This window comes from Papio anubis, chromosome 6 (assembly GCF_008728515.1).
Source record: "Papio anubis isolate 15944 chromosome 6, Panubis1.0, whole genome shotgun sequence".
NCBI classification, from domain to species: domain Eukaryota; kingdom Metazoa; phylum Chordata; class Mammalia; order Primates; family Cercopithecidae; genus Papio; species Papio anubis.
This window is the reverse complement of record NC_044981.1, coordinates 59,423,952-59,449,000: the sequence shown is the minus strand read 5'-3', so window position 1 is coordinate 59,449,000 and position 25,049 is coordinate 59,423,952. Positions and strand designations below refer to the sequence as shown.

At 35.3% G+C, this 25,049-nt stretch overlaps 1 protein-coding gene across 1 annotated transcript in view; it reads left to right on the top strand.

The window, feature by feature from the left end:
* Positions 1-5,211: 5,211 nt before the first annotated feature.
* The window catches only part of LOC101026297 (protein eyes shut homolog), a 74,803-nt gene continuing 54,965 nt past the window's right edge, over positions 5,212-25,049 (top strand). The window contains exon 1 of the mRNA XM_031667687.1: positions 5,212-5,782. The gene's annotated coding sequence lies outside the window, so the exon portion shown is untranslated. The remainder of the gene's footprint in view (positions 5,783-25,049) is intronic.

The following is a 25,049-nucleotide window of genomic DNA, read 5'->3' as shown; positions in this document are numbered from 1 at the left end:
AATCTTTTAATGCTGTTATTTTATCTATTTTCTTACTTCTGCAATATTGACTTAATCTATTTTTATTATTATGGATTACTTTGTGTTGCTCTCAAACTGAATTTATATTATCAATAAATTCTATAGCTTGAAGCACTAATGGGAAACGTACTTCTGTGCTTTGGATTTTTTATGTCCCCCCCCCATCTGTTTCTTCAACCATGTTTTGAATTATTCCTTCCTTCCCCAACTTTGTCATCCTCAGTGTGTGCATCTTTGTCCAGTGCGAGAGTACAATGTTCCCTAGTATCAGGGACCCCATTTGCACTGTTTTTATGCAAATTTTACTCATTGGAGTTGGTTTTGGTTTTGTTTTGATATAATACAAATCATTCCCCCTTATATGTATTGTAACATCAAAAATTAGAATTAGCTGATTTTTCTTTATTAAATAATTTTTAAAAGGGTATATAAAATCAACACATGTCAAAGATTTTATTTACTTATTAATTTATGTAGTAACTAGTGAGATATTACAATAAATTTAAGAAACAATCCAAGGGGTGGAAACGTATAAAAACTAAGGAATTCTGAAGTAAATTTACAAGTAGATGAAAAATAGGTCTCCCCATGGGGTAATAATCAATTTCACTTCATCAGAAAATTAATATGCATTTGTATCATCAGGAATCATTTGAATTATTAGTTTTCTGCAACTTACAGTGTTGGGAAATAGATCAGAGACAAGGAAAGGGTCAGAGAACCAGGATGAGTAAGCTAAATATTAAATTATTTTCTCATTTCAAAGTCTTTCATAATTTTTCCAGATACCTTTCTCCGAACCCTTATTTGAGACCTGACTGTTGCTTTTAATCCACTCTTCTAGAGCCCAAGGCAGGGGTAACAGATAACCCAGGTTTCTACACATTCTTGCTGAATTGTTAAACACTTATTAATGTTGAGCAGTAAGTCTAGTTTCATTCTGGCTTCTGGTTTTTCCTTTTAAGCAGAGGTAAGCTCTAACACAGGGATACTCCGAGTGTATCCATAGACTCCTGAGGGATCCATGAGACTTTCAAGCATCCACAAGGTCAAAATCACTGTGTTGACATTTTCACTCAGGGTGTAAAAGTCACAATAAAATTATTAACACCTTAATATTAAGGCAGCAGCACCAAATCGTACCAGCAGTCATTGTATTCTTTTCCACTGTCCACTCAAAATGGACGCTTAAAAAATGTCCTTAGACATGCAACAAAATTCATTAATCCTGTTCAATCTCAACACTTGAGTATACAAATCTTAATATTCTGCGTGTAGAATTGGAAGTACACATTAAGAAAGCTGGCTACATACTAAAGTATAATAGTTGCCTTGAGACAAGTTGCCAGTTTATCATCTCGACACTATGAAGACACTCAAAAAATGACTAGCAGATAATGTGTGGTTATTCAAACATGACTATTTGGCAGCTATTTTCTGAAAAAGTAATAAAGTAAGCCTATTACCTCAAGGAAAACAGCTAATAGTATATTTGCCAATGATAAAACTCAAGCTGTCAAAGAAAAATTAGAATTTTGGAAAAATCTACATTCCCCATAACGAACTTGAGAACTTTCTAACATGTTCTGATTATCTTAGTGGTAATATTAATGAATTTGATTTCTTATTATACAATAAATGTGTCATATCTGAGAACTCTGCACAACTCTGAACCAATATTTTTCAAATGATCAATTAGTGACATTATAAAATTATGAATGAGTAAAACATTCAAAGTGCAAGAAAGACCAATGACATTTTAATGTAACAAAGTATGTGAAGTTCATTAATACACTTTTAAATTCCACACTGCAACTAAACTTTAAGGAACTGTCATTTGTCCAGTTTGTATGTATTTGAAAAAGTTATTACAATGTTTCTCCTCTTCCAACTACATTTTGTGTGAGGCTGAACTTCCTGTACTTCAGCCAAAGAAACAAATCACAACAGATTGAATACAGAAGCAGATATAATAATCCAGCTGTCTCCTATTAAGGTTCAAAATAAAGATATTTGTGAAAGTATAGAATAATTCTCTTACTGTTTCTTATTTGAAAAAATATAATTACTTTTCACAAAATATGTTATTTAGGTTAACATGTAATGGGATTTTTAAATTAATAAATATTTGACAATTCTCATGGTTTTAAATGGTAATTCAGTAAATCAAAAGATACGAACGATGTAAACAAAAGCTCCTTAGAGTTTACTAGATTTTAAGTGTGTAAAGGGCTCCTTAGATCAAAGGGTTTGAGAACTGCTCATTTCATATAATTTTCTTTTTTAAATACTTTATAGTGTGATCCTGCTATTTTAAGAAATTCTACGTATCTATCCATATGACAATCTTTGTATCTATAGATGTTCACTGAATATTAATGCTGGCCATTTCTGAAGGTTGTAATTTTGGAGAGATTTAAGACACTTATTGGTCCATGTTTCTATTGTTTGAGTACAAAAACAGTGTCATTATCATAAAATACATATACTGATATATATATCACGTGTATATATACTGATATATATATATACACACACACACACATATGTATATACTGATAAAAACAATAGAAGAAAAGTAGGGAATGGGGAAACTCAAAAGTAGTAATATATATATATTCCACAAATAAATATCTGAAAATTCAATATTTACATCGTAAGATTTACTTTGATGATTTTGGATCAATTAGAAATCAAAATGGAAAATTAAAAAATGACTCCTGCATTATTTTGTATTGCTGCTATGCCAAGTTACCACTAAAACAACAGAAACTTATTCTCTTACAGTTCTGGAGGTCAGAAGTCTGAAATGAGTCTTATGGGGCTAAAGTCAAGCTGTCAGCAGGACTGGTTCCCTCTGAAGGCTCCAGAAAACCCATTCCTTGCCTCTTCCAGCTTCTGGTGGCTGTCGGCATTCTGTGGCTTGTGGCTGCATCACTCCAGTCTCTGTTTCTGTAGTCACACGGCCTTCTCCTCATCTGCCATCTAGTCTCCCTCTTCCTCCCTTTTATAAGGACACTTGTGTCTACTTTTAAGGCCCACCAAGATAATATAGGATAATCTCTCCATTTCAAGCTCCTTAATTTAATCACATCTGCAAAGTCTCTTTGGTAGTATCAGATAACACTCACAGGTTCCACCAGTTAGTACATGGGTGTCTTTGAGCATCATAATTCAGCTTATCACAACTCCATACTTTACATTACACAGAAAAATTTATTCTAGGCAGAACTGAAGTAAACCTTACAGAAGCTAATGTAGAATAACTTTATGACTTTGGGGAAGGCAAAGAAATCTTAAACATGACATGAAAGTACTAATCATAACTCTGAAGGAAACAATACATAAATTTACACAAAAATTAAGAATATACACTCATCAAAACTCACCCTTGAGATTGGCAAGTCAATCTGCAAAACTGAAGAAGACATTTACAACTTATGTAGTTGACAAAGAACTTGTATTCAATAAGAAAAAAACAAACAACTAAATATAAATATGAGCAAGAAACACAAAGTGACATTTCCCAAGAGTATATCAAAATAGTCAGTAAACATGAGGATATGTTCAACTTCACCAATATCAACAAAGTAAAATTAAAGTTACAATAATCAGAATAGGTAAAATCTACAAAGTGACCACACCAAGTGATAAGGCTATGGATCAGCTGGAATTCTTGTACGCTGCTGGTAAAGCGTTAAATATAAACAATTATTTTGGAAAACCGGCAATACTTACTAAAGTTAATCCTACTTATACTTTCTTACAGAGCTATTCAACTCCTAGATATATATACAACAAATGTATGCAATTTAACTGAAAGACATATATAAAATGGTCATAGCAGCATTATTCACAGTAACCAAAACCTAGGGGGAAAATGTCTATCTATACTAGAAACAGTAAATGAATTTTAAATATTAATTTAATGGAATATTACAAAATAATGATAATGCATTAACTGTGGCATAATGCTATCTCTCAAACATAACATTGAGCCGAAACAAATGCAGTAGTCCCTCGTTAATTGCAAGGGATACATTCCAAGATCCACTGGAAACTATGGATAGTACTGAACCCTATCAATATTATGATTTTTTCCTATACATCCATGCCAATGATAAAGTTTAATCTGTAAATTAGTAACAGAAGGACATTAATACCAACATATAATAGAATGATTATAACTATATCCTGTAATAAAAATTATGTGAATATGGTCTCAAGATATTTTATTGTACCGTAATTACCTGTTTTGGGACTGTCATAAAGGGAACACTACTTTAGACAAAGAATCCATACAATATGACTCCACTAATATGAAGATTAAAATCAAGTAAAACTATAGTTGTTAAATATCAAGATAGTGGTTACTTTTGATGAAGAGTAGAAAAGAATAGTGATTGGTAGGACTTCTGACAATGCAGATAATGATCTTTTCCTTAACTTGGGTGATGTTTGGGTGAGCAGGTTCACTTTGTGATTACTTACTGAGCTTTATGCTTATAATTTCTGTGATTTTTTTGTATAAGTGACACTTCAATTAGGAAAGTTAAAAAGAGAGATCCATGGGCTTCCAGGGACAGATGTCCAAATTTTAAGTAAAAAGAGAAAGATGAATGAAGCCATTTGTGAATTTATGAATAAAGTACGATCTCATTTTTAAAAATAAAATTGGGATATGTAAATATTTGTATGTGGGGAGATAGGTGGTAGAAAAGAACATTTCAAAGTGGGGATGAATAATGAGATTAGGGGAAAAGAAATATTTATCTTTTTTTCTCTATATATTTCTCTGTTATTTTGAATTTTATAGAAAATGCATATTGGCCGGGCGTGGTGGCTCAAGCCTGTAATCCCTGCACTTTGGGAGGCCGAGACGGGCGGATCACGAGGTCAGGAAATCGAGACCATCATGGCGAACACGGTGAAACCCCGTCTCTACTAAAAAAATACAAAAAAACTAGCCAGGCGAGGTGGCGGGCGCCTGTAGTCCCAGCTACTGGGGAGGCTGAGGCAGGAGAATGGCGTAAACCCGGGAGGCGGAGTTTGCAGTGAGCTGAGATCCGGCCACTGCACTCCAGCCTGGGCGACGGAGCGAGACTCCGTCTCAAAAAAAAAAATAAAATGCATATTGCTTTGTAATTAAAATACAAATAAGCATAAGAAATTAGAAATCAAAAATCAAATTTAAACATTAGATTCAATAATGATAATGCAACTTATTAAAAACTCAACATGGCACTTTTCATTTATTATTTTATTTAATTATCACAGGAGTTCTAATACTCACAGTAGTTACTCTCACTACCCCATTTTAACATATGGGGAAACAGGTTTAAAGTAGTTAAGGACATCTAGCTACTAGGTAACAGAATCAGAAGTTAAAACTCATGTCAAGTTAATGCTGTTAATACCATGCTATCTGTCAGCCTGTGGACAATAATGTATGTTTCTAATATGGTACTTACTACAGTGAATAATTATCTCATAGCACTCCTACAAACCCCGTAAATTAGTCTTTGATGGCAAATACTGTGTTTAATTATCACTAATCAACAAAATATAAATCTACATCAATTACTAATATATTGTTTTTTCTTAAAGGTAATGGGAATAATTTTGGAAAGCAGTTTCTTCATTTATTTCTTGTGGAAGGAAAGCCATCAGTTAAATATGGATGTGGAAATTCTCAAAATACTTTGACTGTTTCTGCTAACTACAGCATTAACACAAATGCATTCACCCCTATCACAGTACGGTAAGTACTGTACTCCACAGTAGTTCTTTTGTGCTGAACTTTTGTTTGTTTGTTTGTTTTGAGATGGAGTCTTGCTCTGTCACCCAGTCTGGAGTGCAGTGGTGTGATCTCAGCTCACTGCAACCTCCACCTCCCAGATTCAAGCGATTCTCCTGCCTCAGCCTCTCCAAGTAGTTGGGACTACAGGTGTACACCACTTTGCCTGGCTAGTTTTGTTGTTGTTTGTTTTAGTAGAGATAGGGTTTCACCGTTTTAGTAGAGATGGGGTTTCACCATGCTGGCCAGGCTGGTCTCGAACTCCTGACCTCGTGATTCATCCTCCTAGGCCTCCCAAAGTCCTGGGATTACAGGCATGAGCCACCGTGCCTGGCCTGAACTCTATTTTTTAAATGTTATTTACGTGTGTAATAGCCACCCAAAAACGAAACGAATTTTAAAAGTTCATCTGAAAATTGTTTTGTTTACCTTTTAATTTTTGCTTTTGTTTTACTTGTTTATTTTTACAGTTTGGTGAAATGAACTACAAATTGAACTAAGCCATAATTTAATACTATCCTATGGCAATCAAATTGCACACAGAGTAAATCAATTTTATTTGAAAATATTATGGTACAAGCAAATAAATTAATGCATCAAGGTGTTCAGTTAAAACTAACATCCAGTTTAATTGTTCAACAAAATATCTACGGAGTACAGCTGCTAGAAATTGGTTAGTGGGAGCCCTTGACTGCACAAAAAAAGAAAACTCAGTAGAAAACAAAGACCAAACAGAATACTAAATGGAAATGTCTTTCTGGATTATACAAATTTTTGGAAAGCAGTATTTGAATTCATTTATGCTTCAAAATTACAAAATATCAGAAAAGAGAAATTGCTAAATGATGGTCACATCTCAGGGGCATTACTAAACACTTACATGTAGCAACTAAGAATTTAAAACTTTTCATCAGTACAGCTCAAATTTTTCATCTAGTAATAATGGTCTCCAAAGTTACGCTATGTCATTGAAAAATATTCTGTGACTGAGTTCGTCTTTAAAATGACAATTAGGTAAGTTAGTCTGATCAGCAGGACTCTTGGCTAACCTATGAAGGTTATATAAATTAAATAAACTTTCTCAGAAACTGCATCAGTCTGAAAATAACATCAACAAAATTGACACCAATATGAAAATGAAGCTTCTTACAGGCAGGGATGGTTTCTTACTCATTTTTAATGCACTTAATAGGACATCTGACAAATAGGAGATACTCAGTAAATGTCTGAATGAATGAAGAAATGAGGGTGTCTGGGCTGGGCAATTCATTTGATTATAACAAGAAGGCAATGAAATTACTAAGGTAATGAAATTATCATTTGTAAATTAGATATACCCTTTGGAACGCCGAGTTCTATACAGACAAAACAAACTCCTTCAGATCAACGGACAAATATTTCAACCATTTCTGTTATAAGTGTTTGCTGTTGATCACTAAAAAGAACCAGATGAGAAGCTAAATAACAGAAAACTGTTTAAAAGGTGTTTCTATTAATAAGATCATCATTTTATACAGCATCAACAATTTATACAAACAATAGCACTTTCAGTTATACATGAAATAATTGCTATTCGAGGTCAAGTTCTTAGAGAAATGATTTTCTTCTTTACTTTTAAGTTGTAACCTAACAGAGCAGTCCTCAAACCACTCAGATTCTGAGATAGCCTCAGGAAAAAAATAATCTGTAAAATAAATATTGATGCTTCCAGTAAAACTGAAAAGGACTTTCCAAGTGTTTAATTTTATCAAAACTTAAGTAAAAAGGAGATATTACATTACTATGAATGTAAAAATGCAAATCTGCTTTGTGTTATAGGCAATTGCCTACAAGAGCTCAAAGTGACAATAGGCTGACCCTAGGACTACATATTACATATTATATATCATTCATGTAAAACTTTTGAGTGCTCATCTGCTAAGCATGCTCTCAATGCCTTAATATTTGCATCTCATTTTTGTGGTTTTCCTTGTTTTATTCTATATTTAGTTTCATATATTCATTTAACAAATGTTTCTTGTAGTGCTATACTAAGCTACTAGAATTCAATGGTAAGCCTAAACAGAAAAAATCCAAATTCTTATGTGTATACAGTTTAGTGAGGGTGACTGACAAGTAGACACACTAATGAAGGAATAATTTGAGATGTGTTGTAAATGGAAGAAACATGATGCAGGAAGAACAAGTTAAAAAAGTAACCTAGCCTGTGCTAGAGAGACCAAAGAGCTTTAACAATGAATAGAGGTAAACTTGGTAAAACAAAAACAGGCAAAGCAGTGGTTATGAGTTTCAGGCAGAGGGAAGAGTATGTGAAAAAACCCTTTGGGAGGCGGCTGGGTCACCTGAGGTCAGGAGTTCGAGACCAGCCTGGCCAACATGGTGAAACCCCATCTCTACTAAAAACACAAAAAAATTAGCCAGGTATGGTGGCACATGCCTATAATCCCAGCTACTCAGGAGGCTGAGGCGGGAGAATCGCTTGAACCCAGGAGGTGGAGGTTGCAGTGAGCCGAGATCCTGCCACTGCACTCCAGCCTGGAGAACAGAGCAAGACTCAATCAATCAATCGATCAGTAAAACAAAACCCTATGCTAGAAAAAAACATGGCATATTCAGATTCAGAGACCCCAAAGAACAGTGTGTTTTGAACAGAGAAGCAGAAGAGGGTGGCTTAGTAACGGAAGATGAAGTTTGAAAGGTAGACAGTTTGCAAATGCTGTCTGGCCTTGCGGCTATATTAAGGAATAATTGCAGGAACCAGTTAGATGGTTACTGTATATCCAAGTAAGATATGACGGTGACTTGGAGTAGACTAGTGTCAGAGATAAAGTGACATAATTAGGAGCAAAATTGTGACTTATTAAATACTAGGAGTAAAAATAGAGCTGTCAAAAACTAATACTCATTTCTTATGTGCAATTGGATAGCAGATTTTATCAGACACTGAGATAATAATAAACAATGCAAGAAGAGCAGGTTAGATTGAGAAGATCCTAGGTTTAAGCTTGAGCATGCTGAGATTAAGATGTCTCTGAAACACAAAGTGGAATTTTCAATTGAATATATTGAAGTAAAGGTCAGAGAAGGGATCTGGATGGAAAATATGAATTTATGAGTCATCACTGTGTAGATGATAATTGAAACCATGGGAATGGATGAGAGTATATAGTAGAAAAAACTGCCTCAAGTGACTCTTGAGGAGCTAACATTTAATGACTGTATACTGGAAGTTGAAATCATTAAAGAGTCTGACAAGGAGTAAGTAGGAACTAACAGCCAAAAAAGGAGTAGAGTGTCATGGAAGGCAATGGCAAAGCTTATCAAATGCTCCAGTCCACTGGACTGCCCACATGATTCCATGACCTGAGGACTTCAGTGTATCAGGATAGAAGAAGCCCGATTAGAGGAAAAAATCAAGATAATATGTTTATACAACTCCTTGAAGTTTTAATGTGAAAGTATAAAAAGAGGTAAGATGATAACTAGAGGAAGGTGAGGAATCAAGACAAAAAAAGTAAGATGAAAGAAATTTGAGTATGTTTAATTAATTGGAATTACTAGTTGAATAGAAATTGTTAATACACAGAAAACTAATGAAAAAGGGAGAATATAAGTTTTGGTTTTTGTTTTTTTTTTTTTCTTGAGACGGAGTTCTGCTTTTGTCACCCAGACTGGAGTGCAATGGCGCGATCTCAGCTCACTGCGACCTCCGCCTCCAGGGTTCAAGCGATTCTCTGGCCTCAGCCTCCTGAGTAGCTGGGATTACAGGTGCCCACCACGACGCCTGGCTTCGCCATGTTGGCCAGGCTGGTCTTGATCTCCTGACCCCAGGTGATCTTCCCACCTCAGCCTCCCAAAGTGTTGGGATTTCAGGCGTGAGCCACCACACCTGGCCAAGTACATAAGTTTCTTAAAAGTTTAGGCCAGTAACATACAATGTACATGAGAGAAGATTCCTGCCCGAGGGCAGGGAAAATAGAGATACATAGCCTGAGGCTTCTGATTTCTGTCATTGTAGATGTCCCTGGATTTATGATTGCCTTTATCTGTCCAGTGGTTTATATCACCTCTGGCTGTCTCATCTGTTTAGTCTTACTTCTCCATCATTAACTGGGTAAAATATAGAATTTAAGGGTCTTTTGGGATGGCTTTTTCCAACTTAATTCTCACTAACAAAACTCTCACTATGCAAATGCAGGGTACATTTCTCCCAAAAAAGCATGTGAATTAGGTTCCTTTTTCATCATATGAATGTTGACGTTATTTCTTCAATATTAAAGAATTTCTTGACAATAAAAAAAATATAGCATGATTGCTAAAAACTTTTTTTTGAAACAGAGTCTTGCTCTGTTGCCCACGGTCCCACTGCAACCTCCAATTTCCGGGTTCAAGCTATTCTCCTGCCTCAACAGGCACGCATCCCCACACCTGGCTAACTTTTGTATTTTTAGTAGAGACCAGATTTCTGTATGTTGGCCAGGCTGGTCTCGAACTCCTGACCTCAGGTGATCCACTCCCCCACCGGGCCTCCCAAAGGGCTGGGAATAAAGGCATGATCCACTATGCCCAGCCTAATAAAAACTTATTTTCAAAAATTAATGGAATAAAGATAAGCTCAACTTGTAAAATATGACTTTTTGATTTGTTATTAGCTATTATTTTTTATTTTGTTATCAGCCAGTAGTTCCTCCAACTAAATCCATCTTACATCTGTAGGACAGGGAGAAGTAGAACAAACTTGAATAAGCCACTTGTAGTGATTGAGGTCAATTCAGTATCAAGATAGAAGTTCTTCTTAAATGAAATGGAGCAGAGATCACAGTTCTACAGATACATTGTAATTCATACTCATGCACAGTTTGTCTTTCATTTCAACGAATTTTGAAAGGGATCACATAGAGAGAGCTATTGGTTTTCACAAGGGTTATTCTCTTTTGGGGAAGTTCAGAAAAATTGTCTTACTATATATATACACTTTTTTAAGTTTCTGAAGTTTAAAATTTTCTGGCACCTTTAGTGTCTGTTTTACACTAAAGCTAACTTTTACCCAGTATTTCGTTCTCTAAAAAAGCCCTGTGTCCTTTCTTGTAGGTGATTTACTGTGTTATCTGCATGTTTTAAAGGCACATAACCTATTTCCCCTTCCTTAGATGCTACTATCTAACACTCCTGAGAACATTTCCTCAAAGATTTATCCAGAGGTATAAAGTTATCCATGTCTATTGAAGGTATACCCTAATACCTAATAATTTATTTTGGTTAGCAACTCTTAGGGTAGCCAAAGTGGGATGCTGGCCAAGAATTGCATTACTGCCAGAGCAACACAACTCCAATAGCCACTTTTTTACAGGTCAGTGTAAAGAAATGCATGGTTTAAGATCATCTGCACAGAGGCTGGAAAAGTTTCTAGTAGTTGGACAGCAAGAACCCTTATTAGTATTTGCTAAAACCCAAACATATATCAAAAGAAATCAATGTAGACATATTTATCACATTACCTTTGATAATATTTGGTTCAGAAAACAAAATAAAAACTGCTGAGTTTTATAAATGGCCAAATTTTTATCTTCTGTTGACCTTTCCATGTTTATGAGATAAAACCTCATACATATTATATATGTATATTGGTGCAGATTTTGTAAAATTCATTTTAATTAGCTCATTTCTCACAGTTGTTTAAGAAAGATAGAAATTTATTGTAATGCAAAATCCACATTAACTTCACAAAACGGGAAGAATGATTCTGAGTAGGACTGATTTTGGTCATATCAAATTAAGATACTAGTAAGTAATTTATAGAAAAATATGAAAGGAAAAGATGACTTCTTATAATACCCACATTTAATTTGTTAAAGGCTCTCAGACACCTCTACTCAACATCAGATTCCAGTTATGTACCCTTTCCCCACATACATCCTCTGCATTGCAGCTTGCTTGACCAGATGGTATTGATCTATAACTCAATATGGCGAATGAGCAAGAGACCATTCCATTTCATGTAAGAAAAAAAGAATATCCATACTCTATTATCTATAATTTTGACAGTAACTAAAAATGTTACCTATGTTTCTAATTTTCTAAAATATACAAAAGCTTTTCACATATTCCTGAGAGTTTATATAATATAAGCTATGGATTTCATGCTGGTAGTCTTACAGCCAGGAAACTATGTGAGAGCCTCCACTTCTTGAAACAGATGGTGACTTTTGAACTGCGCTAAATCTATAAGATATTAGATTTATTCATAAAATGTTGCTATGTCAATATGGAAATTTTGGCAAGATTTTCACATTAAAAAGGTCAAACTTCATCACTTCAATATTAATTTGTGTATCTTTTTATCAGCTCTTCCATCTGGTATTTCTTAGAGAAAATGAAGGAAAACTCAAGCTCAATATGGGAAATATAGGTAATACTTTATCATTATATTGGCATGTATGTAAACATATAAAGCTAAACATTACTCCTGCACCTTTATCCATGCATAGCCTGTTCTTACATAACATACATAAAAACTAGCTGGATAGCAAGTTACAATGCAGTTTATTTGTATTAATTTGTGGAGATCTACTGTAAAACCAAAATTTCTTTTATTACATAAGCTTAAGAAAATCTTTAAAAAAGATCTATGAATCTGCAAGTTGGTAATTTTAGTACTATTTCAGATTATTGGATAGAATGTTCTACTATATAAAGTTGTCTCCAAAATTTGCATACTTCTTGAGAAACGTGGAAGTATTAGTTTGGTGCTTATTGATTGAAAAATAAATAAAGTGAAGCAACTCAGTCTGAATGTGAACCCGAGTCTACAGACCATCTTTATGGAATAATATGCCAGTGGACTCTCCCAGCCAGTTTGACATTTAAAAAGCATATTTGAAGTGATTTGATTCTGTAATCACATTTGTGCCTTTTAATTGTGCAATTCACTTCAAATTTTCAAAACAGAATGGCAATTAGCAAAATTTTAAAAGTCAAGACTGAGGGCCCAAATCCTCATCTTACGGAATGCGGAGAAGAAAAGACAGAGAACTGGTTGACCTTCAAGTCCTGAGAGCAACCACAAAGACCCTACTGAAGAGAAAGGGACTACATCTATAACATGAAATGAAAAATGAACTCCATTTTGAAGATTAGAAATTTATCAGGGTACAGCAGATGAAAGAGTATCTGCAAAGATATCAAGGTATAGATAATAACATGCTCATGGAAGAAAATGTATGATGAGAACAAAAAGTTCCAGGTGAAAGGATGTTTAGCTCTTTAGCAAGTCACCATTAAACACTGTCATTTCTAATGCAGAGTGTAACAATAAATAAAAATAAAAGGCAAGAAGTGTTTTGAGCACTAGCAATGTATGCTGAGGAAGACTCCAGATTTTCTTCATCCTTTAAAGTTAGTGGTAAATTTCTACCACTGTCAGAAAAGACTACTGGAGAAGTTTAAATTATTTTTGTGCAGTGGCAGAGTATACAACAAAATAAACTTCAATTCTTAAAAGCCTTCTAATTCTAAAATGTGTATAGTTTATCACTTTCAAGACAAGATTTTGACAGTTATATGAGAACATAATATGAAACAAATGAAGACTTGGGGAAAATCAAATTGATAAAAATCGGGGCAGAATAGCAGTAATTGATGGGGGTCAGTGAACACTCTGGCATATAGCACAGTTAAATAATAGGATTTAACATGTTGAAAAGTAAGATTCAGGGGAAACATCAAGAGATTTGTTAATTAAGTGATGAAGTGGAGATTTAACAATATATTTATATTTTGTGTATTTTTCCTCCCACTTCTATAGTCCCCCTAGCTCTCCTGAATTGGAATTTATCATTATAGTTAGAGAATATTTGATTACTTCCTTAAAATGACTATCTGGAAAGAGACTTTATTGTGAAAAATTTTTGAAGCCTGTTCTTAGTGGTAGAGCTCAATCCTTGAAAACATTTCTCTCAATTAACTTTAGAATAATTCTCACTGAATTCACTCAAAATATAGACCATTCTATTAAAAAAAAATTTACTTTATAAATGAAGCTAAAGGAAGCTATGCCAACTTCCTCCTCAACAAATTGCTCATGACTTCATCAATGTATGAATAAAATGTAGATATATGTTGATATAAATTGTTTTACAATTTAACATCTGAACTCTTTTCCACCCAACACTATTCAGTTAAGAATAATTTAATGCTTTTTAAAAAATTTACTAATTTTCTTTAAAATTGAAAGCTGGTTCCAGAGACAGGTACTGGTATTCAGCCAAAGTGTTTGAACTCAATAAATATAGAACAAAGAATTTTAATATCTCTTCAGATAATTTATTCTAATGCCATCATAAGACACAGTAAATTTCTGTTTTATGGTATTTGAAATAGAATTCTGTCCTGGTTCCTCTTACTTTTTAACTTTGTAATAGCTGGCCTAATTCTAATGGCCAGTAATACCAGAACTCCATCCTGCCCTTCAAAGACAATGTTACAAAGTTAAAAAGAAGGAGACTGCAGGACAAAGCCCTATACCAATTACCATAAAACAAGAATTTACTGTGCCTCCTGATGACATTATGTTCACAGTACCCAGTGGCATCTGCTGAGCCACAGAGGGGCTGGTTAGACACCTAAGTACAGCTCCCATCATTTGAAATGCAAAAATTTCCAGTCAAATGAGGTGGACAAGATAGACTCAACCATGCCCTGGGAATCCCTTCCCCTCTACCCAAAGAATAAAACACCAAAGGAACATTCTCCTGTTTGCATGGTAATAGCAGTGTCACTCATCCCTTTCACTAGGGTGCAGTAGCAGAAATTAGGGTGAAGGAGAATCCCAATTCCTCTGGCACCTCAGCCTCAGGGAAAGTGATAGAAACACAGTTCCAGTTTGGCGTAGCCTCTTAGAATAGGAATATATGGAATTCTTAGAATAGAAAATGTAGGAATGTAATAGGAATGTCTTCTTAGAATAGGAAAAAGTAAAGTCTTGGATTGATGATGCACAGTAATCACCAACAAGCGAGTCTGATACTTGGCACACATAGACAAGCAAGTCCTGGGAATTTCTAAAAATATTTGGAGAGGGAGAGTCTATAATAGATTGTAATTCCTAAGGTTAAGAGTGTGTATTCTCAGTCACTGAAGCTTAATAACTGCATCTTAGGTCAGATTCCTTGGAAACCGTCTGTGTGCCATGGAGATTTGCATGCACAAAGTTTGTTAGAGAATGCTCTTAGGAACAAACACTTGGAAAACAGTGAGGGAAACAGAGTTGAACAGAGGCAGAAGTTGAATTGCAAAGTAGTTGCACCAGAGGCCTCAGCTGTCTATAAGGGAGTCTGGACTTGAGATGTTCATACTTTCCTGAATTTAGTCAAGAGGATCAGGCCTTTGCATCCCCTCTCATCCCCAGGGGCCTCTGGGCAGCACACCGTAGCACTCACTGTAGCTGACTGAGGCTGCTGGCTACAATCGGCACTTACTGGCTGAAGAAGCCTGAGACACTTGGGTTTGACTTACACCTAAGCAAGCCAAGGTTGTTTTTAGATAAACTAGGCATATATTCCCACACCTGCTATCACCCCATCAGGGAGCTAAATTCCCCATGTTAGCGACTGGTTCTACTGTTTCTTATGAGGAGTGACCCAAAGAAACAGTGACGCTTCAGAAGAACAGCTAAATATTCATCATACCAAAACCATAAAATGCTAATTGTATAGATGTGCATCAGTATGGACACATGTAACTCCAAATGAAGTCACTCACTGATATATCATTAGAACATACAGCACAGCCCAAGTAGGGTATACCTGGGTATAGAACAAAAGAAGGAATCTTTATAGATTCATTCTGCTTCAAAATGACGGCACAGGACATGTAAAAGGCAGAATCCCGCAAGTGGGGAAGTGAGGAAGCAAAGCACTCTTTGTATAACTACAAAGGATCTTACCTATTTCTTTTTTGAAACAAAGAAAAATAACACTCATTTTTCTGCTATATAGGTTTCTGTGAATATCATGTATATGAAAGCTCTTTCAAAAACATCAAGTATCCCTCAAACGAAAGTGTTATTGTTACGGTTACACACACATATACCTATTTCTTCTATTGCTGCCGTAGGACTAGAAAAAAAATGTTGCCTTTTATTTTATAGCATCTTATTAAAAACACTTCATAATTAGGCAGTTAGCACAGCGACTAATCCACTATCCTCTGGGGCAAATGTCTTTGAAGGTTCTTGCTTTTTAGGTTTGTCTTCCTTTGCAGTTTCATAAATGGGAAGGTGGTAGTCCTGGAGCCACAAGAGGCCAAGCTCCGGGAGGGTCATGGAGTGAGCACGTGCCTCTTCTTATCTGTATTACAGTAAGCAGACCTGTTTCCTTGACAATAGGAAAGAAAACTGTCCTGATGATTGTGAGGCGGATAAGTAAATGTTAAGTTTTGGCCCTGTTATGTTTAAAGGATAGGCGGAAAACTTCACCTGCATTACAGTAATCTCATTTAGTCATTTCTTCATGTCCATTAATAGCTATGTAATACGTATTTATTTTGCATTTATGTGACAGCCACCATGATAAATATTTGTATACACTATCTCATTTACTCTTTATAATATCTTTAAGGGGTAGTTATTTTTCTGATACTCATTTAAGAATTGAGGAAACTGGCCGGGCGCAGTGGCTCACGCCTGTAATCCCAGCACTTTGGGAGGCCAAGGCAGGTGGATCACCTGAGGTCGGGAGTTTGAGACCAGCCTGACCAACATGGAGAAACCCCGTCTCTACTAAAAATACAAAATTAGCTGAGCCTGGTGGCACATGCCTATAATACCAGCTACTAGGGAGGCTGAGGCAGGAGAATTGCTTGAACCTGGGAGACAGAGGTTGCAATGAGCCGAGATCGTGCCATTACACTCCAGCCTGGGCAACAAGAGTGAAACTCCGCCTCAAAAAAAAAAAAAAAAAAAAAAAAGAATTGAGGAAACTGGGACTTAAGGAAATTAGGTAATTATCTGAAGTCATGCAACTATAAGTAATTGTAACAGGGTTCCTATGTAGACCATTTTACTCTACATGCCTTATATTTAACCACCCTATACAACTCATTCTTGAAATATTATTTAAATGAGGTCACTCTCAAATCACCAATAGAAAACTTTCCCTTTCTCCATCATTTATCATTTCATGAACAAATCATGTGTCTTATAATCAAGCTTTTTTCTCAGCTCCTTCCATCTTTATCCTCCTCTAATACCCAAGTCTTATGGACTTGCCACTCCATTGAAGCCATAATCTCTACTGTCCCAAACACAGTCCTACATTTTCCTACCACATGCATCATAGCCAACACCACAATTCCTTCCTAAATATTCTGGGTTTTTTTCTATGAAATTGTACCTTATGCTTTCTGCAAGTCATTCACCTTCTAAAAGCTAGCCGAGACCTGTCCCAACTCATACTCAACTCCTTTGCTGTCAATTCCAAGCATGCTCATGTCTTGTAAAGGATTTTTCTATTGATCTTTTGTTATCTCATCTCCAAAATCAAACAATAAATGGCACAGGATCTCTTCCTTTTGTCACATGTAAACTACTATAAGAATGCTAGGAATAAAGTATGTATTTATTAGAGATAATCCTTAAGACCGCATGTGAAACCAAATCAACAAAATATAAACAAGTATGCAAGGGTTGAAATGTTACAGTCAGAAGAAAATCAATTATACAGACTTCACCATAGGAATCTTACTAAAGGGGATTAGTTAAGTATGTAAAGGCCATGGAATTTTAGCTTTATAGAGAGATTATTTGCAGTAGGTTTACCATATGCAAATATACAAATAAAATGCTTATATGAGAAATTAGAAAATTGACTAGAACCTAATGAGAACTCTAAAAGTTGCAAAAAAGGAAATGGCATTAGTAGAGGGCCTTCAGGTTAAATGGAGAGGCTGATGATTCTAACTTTTTTCTTAAAGAAAATGTCTAAATTATGTTAATGATAAAATAGCTATCACTAATTAAGCTCTTACTATTTTCTAAGCCTAGTTCTTGGTCTTCACCTGTAGTTAATTATTTACACCTGTATTTAATTAGTTCTAATATCCACCCAGTGAGTTACTATTATACTTATTTTAAAGACAACAATATTGAGGCACATAAAGCCAGAGGACACTGAAAAAAATCACACAGAAGTTTTCAAAGTAAAGAAATTTGAATCCAGAGTCCAACTCTAATCACTACTCAATATTGCATGGTCTATATTACAGGCAATAAATGGAGTTAAAATCTCTTATACTTTACATTTCATGAAAACCTTAAGAAATATTCAAAATTCTCTATTTTTAATTCTAAAATATGCTTTATAAAATTAATGAACATAATTTTGGAAGCTCAACTGTAATAAAAATTAAAAATGTACAAAATCTAAAACTTTTATTTCTATTTTCACTTATGTGACTACCGTTTTTCTATTTAGAAATTTCACACAATAAAATTTAGCAAAAGTTTTATTCTCATTGTGACAATATATTGAAAGAAACATGGAATTGGTATACCATTTATAAACTCTGGAATTTCAAAAAAAGGGGTCAAAAAAGTTGCTTTTACTTATCCTACAAAATACATATGTATACATTTAAACATAATTTAAAGGTGTTTATAAATTATTATATGCTGCTATACTTATTATACATCAAAAACTTTAATGTATTTGTTATTATGAAAAAAAGCTATGTATTAGTCTGTTCTCACACTGCTATGAAGAAATACCTGAAACTGGGTAATTTATAAAGAACAGAAGTTTAATTGACTCACAGTTTGGCATGGCTGGGGAGGCCTCAGGAAACTTATAATCATGGCAGAAGGCACCTCTTTGCAGGGTGGCAGAAGAGAAAATGAATGCAAGCAGGGAAATGCCAGATGCTTATAAAACCATCAGACCTCGTGAGACTCACTCACCATCAGAGAACAACACAGGAGAAAGCACCTCCATGATTCAATTACCTCCACCTGGTCCCTCCCTTAACACATGAGGATTATTACAATTCAGGATGAGATTTAGGTGGGGACGCAGAGCCAAACCATATCAAGCCATAACATTCTATTACTTAAAATTTGTTAGGCTATAATTGGTAAATACTGTTTTAAAAAGTTTTTAGAAAATATGTTTTTCATCTTAGAAAATTACATGGATCAATTATAGTTCTATTGTAGACACATGTTTTTAATTCCATAAATGCAGGAAAGTTTAGCATATTCCCCTTCTATCTAATACGAGGAGGTATGTTATACTAAAATGAATATTTATTTCTAATTAAAGACTGATGCAAATTGATATGCTATTTTTCAGATTTTTCTCAGCCAAGATTACTGATTATTATTTGAGAGAACAGTTGCTTTAAAATACCACATGTGAGTTGTTCAAAAGCATGTCTAAGTGCTTAATTAAAAAGTATTCATTGCTGGGTTTATTCCTAGGCTCAGGAATAAAAGGAGTGATTTTTTTTTATTGCATTTGATGACTCTAACTGATCCACTGAGAAAATAGCAAATTTTATTTCTATATTATTTTAATGGTCCAAAATAATTAAGTGTTCTCACAAAATATGTTTACTTTCTTCTAAAATATTTAGATTAAGATTGAAAAGGTACATTAACAATAATGTAGTTCAATCCCCTCATTTTTCTGATGAAGAAACCTGAGAAGAAAGGAGACTTGCATGGAGCCACATGACTCAAGGACAAAATGGGAAAGTTAGAACAACTAGATGCACATTTGGCACTTTTCCCTGCACCCATCTTTTGTATCTATTATTATAGGTGACATACCGCTACCTTTTTCTTTCCCCTCTCTGTGACCTATGTTTTACTTCCTACTATATATAAAGAAAAGAGATATCAGTTTTTTGTTCATTATGCCAGGCCTACAGAACACTTGACTCTTTTCTTTGTGAGAGGATCAAGAAGTCCAAATCCAATAACTCCTCTTTTTCAAACCTGACCTGGAAAACTTCTGTTTGTAAGAACAATCATGTTCATTTCTCTGGTCATCATAAGCGAAAATTAGTGATCTCGATTAACACAAAAATCACAGAACCTTAATTTTAAAAAACTATGGGCAAGTATCTATTCTTATCCCTAATGCATATGGGATTTATCTAAAACCACCTTAAAGCTTGATAGTATTAGCTAAATGTTAACAATAATGGGAAATTGCTATTCCAGAAAGCATCCTATTCCATTCCATGTTTATAGACTCTGTACATGTTAGGGACTTGTTTACATTAAGGAAATGTATTTTTCCTTGCAATTTTATGTGCATTAGTCCTCTACCTGTTCTTTTAAGAGAAAAAGAAAGGACACACATAACTCCATAAATTTATCTTCCTGTTTCTACTTAACTGCCCTTAACTATTTCCTAATCATGAAATATAAACTCTAAACAAGCAGGACTACTGTTTTTAATGACTATTTCTCCACAGCACTTAATGTAGCGCTAGTATACACTATGTGTTCAATAGGTATTTCTCAAATGAATGAAGCAAGTTTTCTTATCTTCCTTGTGTTTTTTTCTATAAACAAAATACTGCCAGCTCCTAATCCATTTTCAACAACATGACTTGGGAAATGCTCACCATCCTAACTATTCCCTACATTCATCATTCAATGTATCAGTTACTAGATAATCTGTCAGAGACAATGGAATTCAGTATTCCCCTTATAATATAAAAATGCATAACAAAAGTGAGATTATAATATGCTCAAACAAGAATGAATTCACTTTTCTCAATTTTCAGATCATTCAGATTGTGATTTTAGCCAGCTAAGTCTCTATGTCTGTTTAACATAAACTGCCTGAAATTATTTAAGTTGCTTAGTCATACTGCCAGATTTTACCACTCTCATAATATGTAAACATCCTCAGGAGATTTAACACATTAAGCAAAGTTCTCAATCATTCACAGCTTGTGGTCAATTTCTTCCATCAGATATAATTTTCTCCTAACCCCTAGCTGAGAGAGCAGCATGCGGAAGGAATGGAAGTTTGCGGAGATAGAGTGGATGATTTTGTAACTCGTGGCACTGTCCAGAAAGTCAAGTTTGAGCACAGCCCTCAGTCAAGGAGCCAGGGTATATAAAAGTACTAGGAAAGAAAGAAAGAAAAGAGCCAGGGTGAGAGTTTAACACAGTAAGGGCATTTAGGGTAACAGTGAAACAATTTTTTCCCTATTCGTGTATTTTCAGTATACATGATTCAGTACATTTTAATTAGGAGTCTACTATGAGTCAGGTACTGTAAGACCCTCTAGTTACAGAGAAGGGAAAAAATGTGTTTCTGACATTATGAAATTTTAGCCTACTAAGACAAATGTAAGAAACAAGTAAACAAGTCTATAGTTAGTCATTTTGAAAAATGTTCCAGGTAAAATAGAATTCAGAGATACAACATAATGACAGTGGCTGGGAGGGATTCAATAAAAAGAGTCAGGAGAGAATTCCAAAGAGGGGATTATCAGAGATACTTGGATGAAAAGAAGCCTGTCATTTGAGGAATGAAGGAATGTATGTGGATGTGGATATGGATATAAATATATCTCTGTTAAAGAAAGAAGGCAGGGTGAATAATGACTGCTATAATAACATGTTTTAAAAAGTGTTACCAAATCTGAGAAGTACTGTGACTTTCTTTCCCCTAATAAGATGTCAGAAACTCACTGCCTACACAGGTTCAGGAGAGCAGCCTCCTTGCAAATCCATCGTCTGCCTGGGCCCAAATTGTCTACCTGGAGTGTGTGCTGGCTCTGTAAGGAGTTGAATTTCCACCCACCTGGGTGCAATGGAACAGGCTGTCACAAGCTGCTGCACATGAACCCCATTTTTATGACTATTTTATAACCTCATTTCTATCTATCTTCAGAAAAACTAGAATATCCATCTGTTATTTCTGCAATATCAATGTTCTTAGTATTTTAGTCAATCGGACGGTGGCCCATCTAGTTTCTCAGCCAAGTGCTTCCTTAGACTTCGCCTGAACATACTCCTAGGATATGTTTGAGAGGTCACAAGTTGGGCTAATACAAGCTACATACAGGGATGTCTTTTCCAAAAGTCTGTAAAACACACCCACCTCTAGCTGCCTCTGAGTCTCCAGAGACCACTTATCTGGGCTTAAACACCTTTAGTTTCTAATGCTTTTCAAAGTGGTACCTAAATTCAATCCAGTGGGAAAGAATTGAACATCTATTATGTGGTTAGTACTCTGCTGGGTGCTATGGAGGGTAGAAAAGTTAATCACCAAATTATAAAAAATACTGACTGTAGTGATAAGCATGCTAGAGTATGCCTTAGCATATGGTGAAATGCGCTCGTCTCTGCAACTTATTTTGCAATTTAAACAAAAAATAAGGTGAAATGATGCATGAATAGAGGGATATATATGTGACAGTGCAAATATAGCAAAATGTTAATCAAATACAGCAAAATGTTAATTGTAGGATCTAGGTAGGTATATGACTGTTTATACTGTGAAATCGCTTTAACTTTTCCATATGTTTAAACTGTTTGATAATAAAATATTGGGGAAAAACAACTGATCACTGTTTATGTGAACTTTACCATTCAGATAAATACTCACATAAAATAACTACTATACTGTGAAGTACTGATTGTAAGTGCTATGGGAATTCAGAGAGAAATCAACATAAATTGACATATGAGGAAGTAGGGCCACTTGAGATTTGAAGATGGTATAGGATTTTCAAAGATAAAGTGGGTGAGAAAGAGCATTTCAAGTGGGAGAAACAGCATGAACAAATATCTAGAGGGGAGAACAGAATGGCAGAAGAACAACTGAACCTGGGAGAGAATAGTCAGAATAACTGGAAAACCTAGTGAAGCTACATATGACAGGTCACGGTGGGTAGGAAAAAAGCATGGTCCCTTCTTTTAAGAAGCTGATAATGTTTAGTATTAATCAGAGGAAATAGAAACCGGATTTCCAAAAGAGTGGTCACATAGTCATATGAAAATGAACAAAGAAAGTGACTAGATGAACGTGGGCCTTTAATAATACTTCAGACCTCTAAGTCATCATGAATCTGATGATGTAAAAGAATTAGATGAAAAACGTTTGAGCCCACCTTTATCACCATGATTTTATTGTTCTAGAGAAGTTAGGTGCCATGTTTGTACTGGGGCCATCTGAATCCCTCCTTTCCCATGACCAGGGTTTCTACAACTTTAGCTTTTCCTAGGCCAGCTCAGGTCACAGCACAGATGACTATGACAAGCCACTGTCATTTTCCTCCATCATATACCAGATCCCCTCACCCAAGCACAGAGCCATAAAGAACCAAAGTCACAATGAAAGCAACTGAATGGAAAGTTATGGAGTAGCTCAAGATTCAAAATAAATTCTCCAGAATCACATTCAGAAACCACAGAAATCGGGGTGTGTCCCTGAGATCCAGGTCATTCTCTAGAGGGATACATTCCAACAGTTGTCATTACCACTTAAAATTCAAAATTAAGGTCAGGTGCGGTGGCTCACACCTGTAATCCCAGCACTTTGGGAGGCTGAGATGGGCAGATCACCTGAGGTCAGGAGTTTGAGATCAGCCTGGCCAACATGGCAAAACCCCGTTTCTACTAAAAATATAAAAATTAGCCAGGCACGGTGGCACGCATCTGCAATCCCAGCTACCTGGGAGGCTGAGGCAGGAGACTCACTTGAACCTGGGAGGCAGAGGTTGCAGTGAGCCAAGATTGTGCCACTGCACTTCAGCCTAAGCAACAGAATAAGTCTGTCTCAAAACAAATAAATAAAATAAAATAAAATTCAAAATCAAGAGAGAGTACATCTGAGGAGACCAGCCTCTGCTGCAGCCCAGCCCTTGGCCAGAGGATGGTTACCTCAATGATAGTTCCCACCAATGCAATATTCAGTAGGGACACGTAGTTTGTCCAAGCAAGTGACTTAACCTTCTGAGATGCACCTGAAAGGGGAATAATAGCAGTATGCCCCTCGTAGAATTAAGCAAGGACAAACTGAGATAAAAATAATAGAAGGGAACCGATATGGTGCTTATTATGTGACAAACACTCTTCTGAATATTTTGCAAATACTAAATCACCTAATTCTATAAACAACTATTTGAGACTTATCTGATTACACTTTGTAACTCACATTTTAAAATTTAACTCAAAATTAACATGAAACAATTTTCATTCTGTCAGGCATTTCTATGCCTGAGTTCTGAACGCCCATCAAGTGTATGTCTCTAAAAGCATCCACTTGAAAATTTGAGCCTGTTTATTCATTTCTCATTTTTGTAGATTCTGTCACTTAACTCTTTTCCCTACAGCACGTTGATATAATCAGTTTTTGTGTTTCTGTTTTTTGTTGTTGTTGTTGATGATGGTCCCATTTGTTTCTCTCTCTCTGCCTGCAGACCATTTTTAATAACAACCTCTGGTCTCCTAAGTAGAGTGACTGAATTATTACTTCTCCTCACCAAAATAGCTTATAATATAATTACCACAATTTTATCTTGTTTGTTTTTTTTTTAACCTAATGACACACTTTAAAATTAGAGATGGGAACTGAAAAACATCTTTACCTGGGGAAAAAGGTACCTAATTTTAATACTTGGTTAATTTCAAATATAGAATAATGAGAGGGGGAAAAAGCCATTAGGTGAAATATTCTTGGTGCCCCATGTTATCATTAACACTTAGCACAGCATATTATGAGAATAAAGGGAATTTGCAGTGACTAGCAAGCTAAGCCGGACCTCTGCTCTACAACCTTCAAAGAGGAGAGAGAATGTAAAGCTAAGCCTGACCTCTGTCCTACAAACTTCAAAGAGAATGGAAAATGTATAGAGTCACAGAAATTATGACCTACTGACAGACTATACCTCATTTCTGGGGGAGGATCTGGAGGTAGTAAATACGGAAACAATTTTTCAGGCAAAGAAATATTCTGATGGCAAGAAATATAAACCATAATCAAATGTGAATATCAGTGTGTGATATGCTGACTGTCTGGATGAAGTTTATTTAGAGAAAAGGCAGCACTTACTATTCAGTTGTCCTCTTGTTTTTACAGACACTTAGGCAGCTTTTGAAAATACTACTCCCCTACCAAGACACTGTTTCTCCCTCAGTAAAAAGGAAGGAAATAAATTCTATTGTGTTTCTGGTTGAAAAAAAAAAAAGAATAAAGCTTGAGCCTCC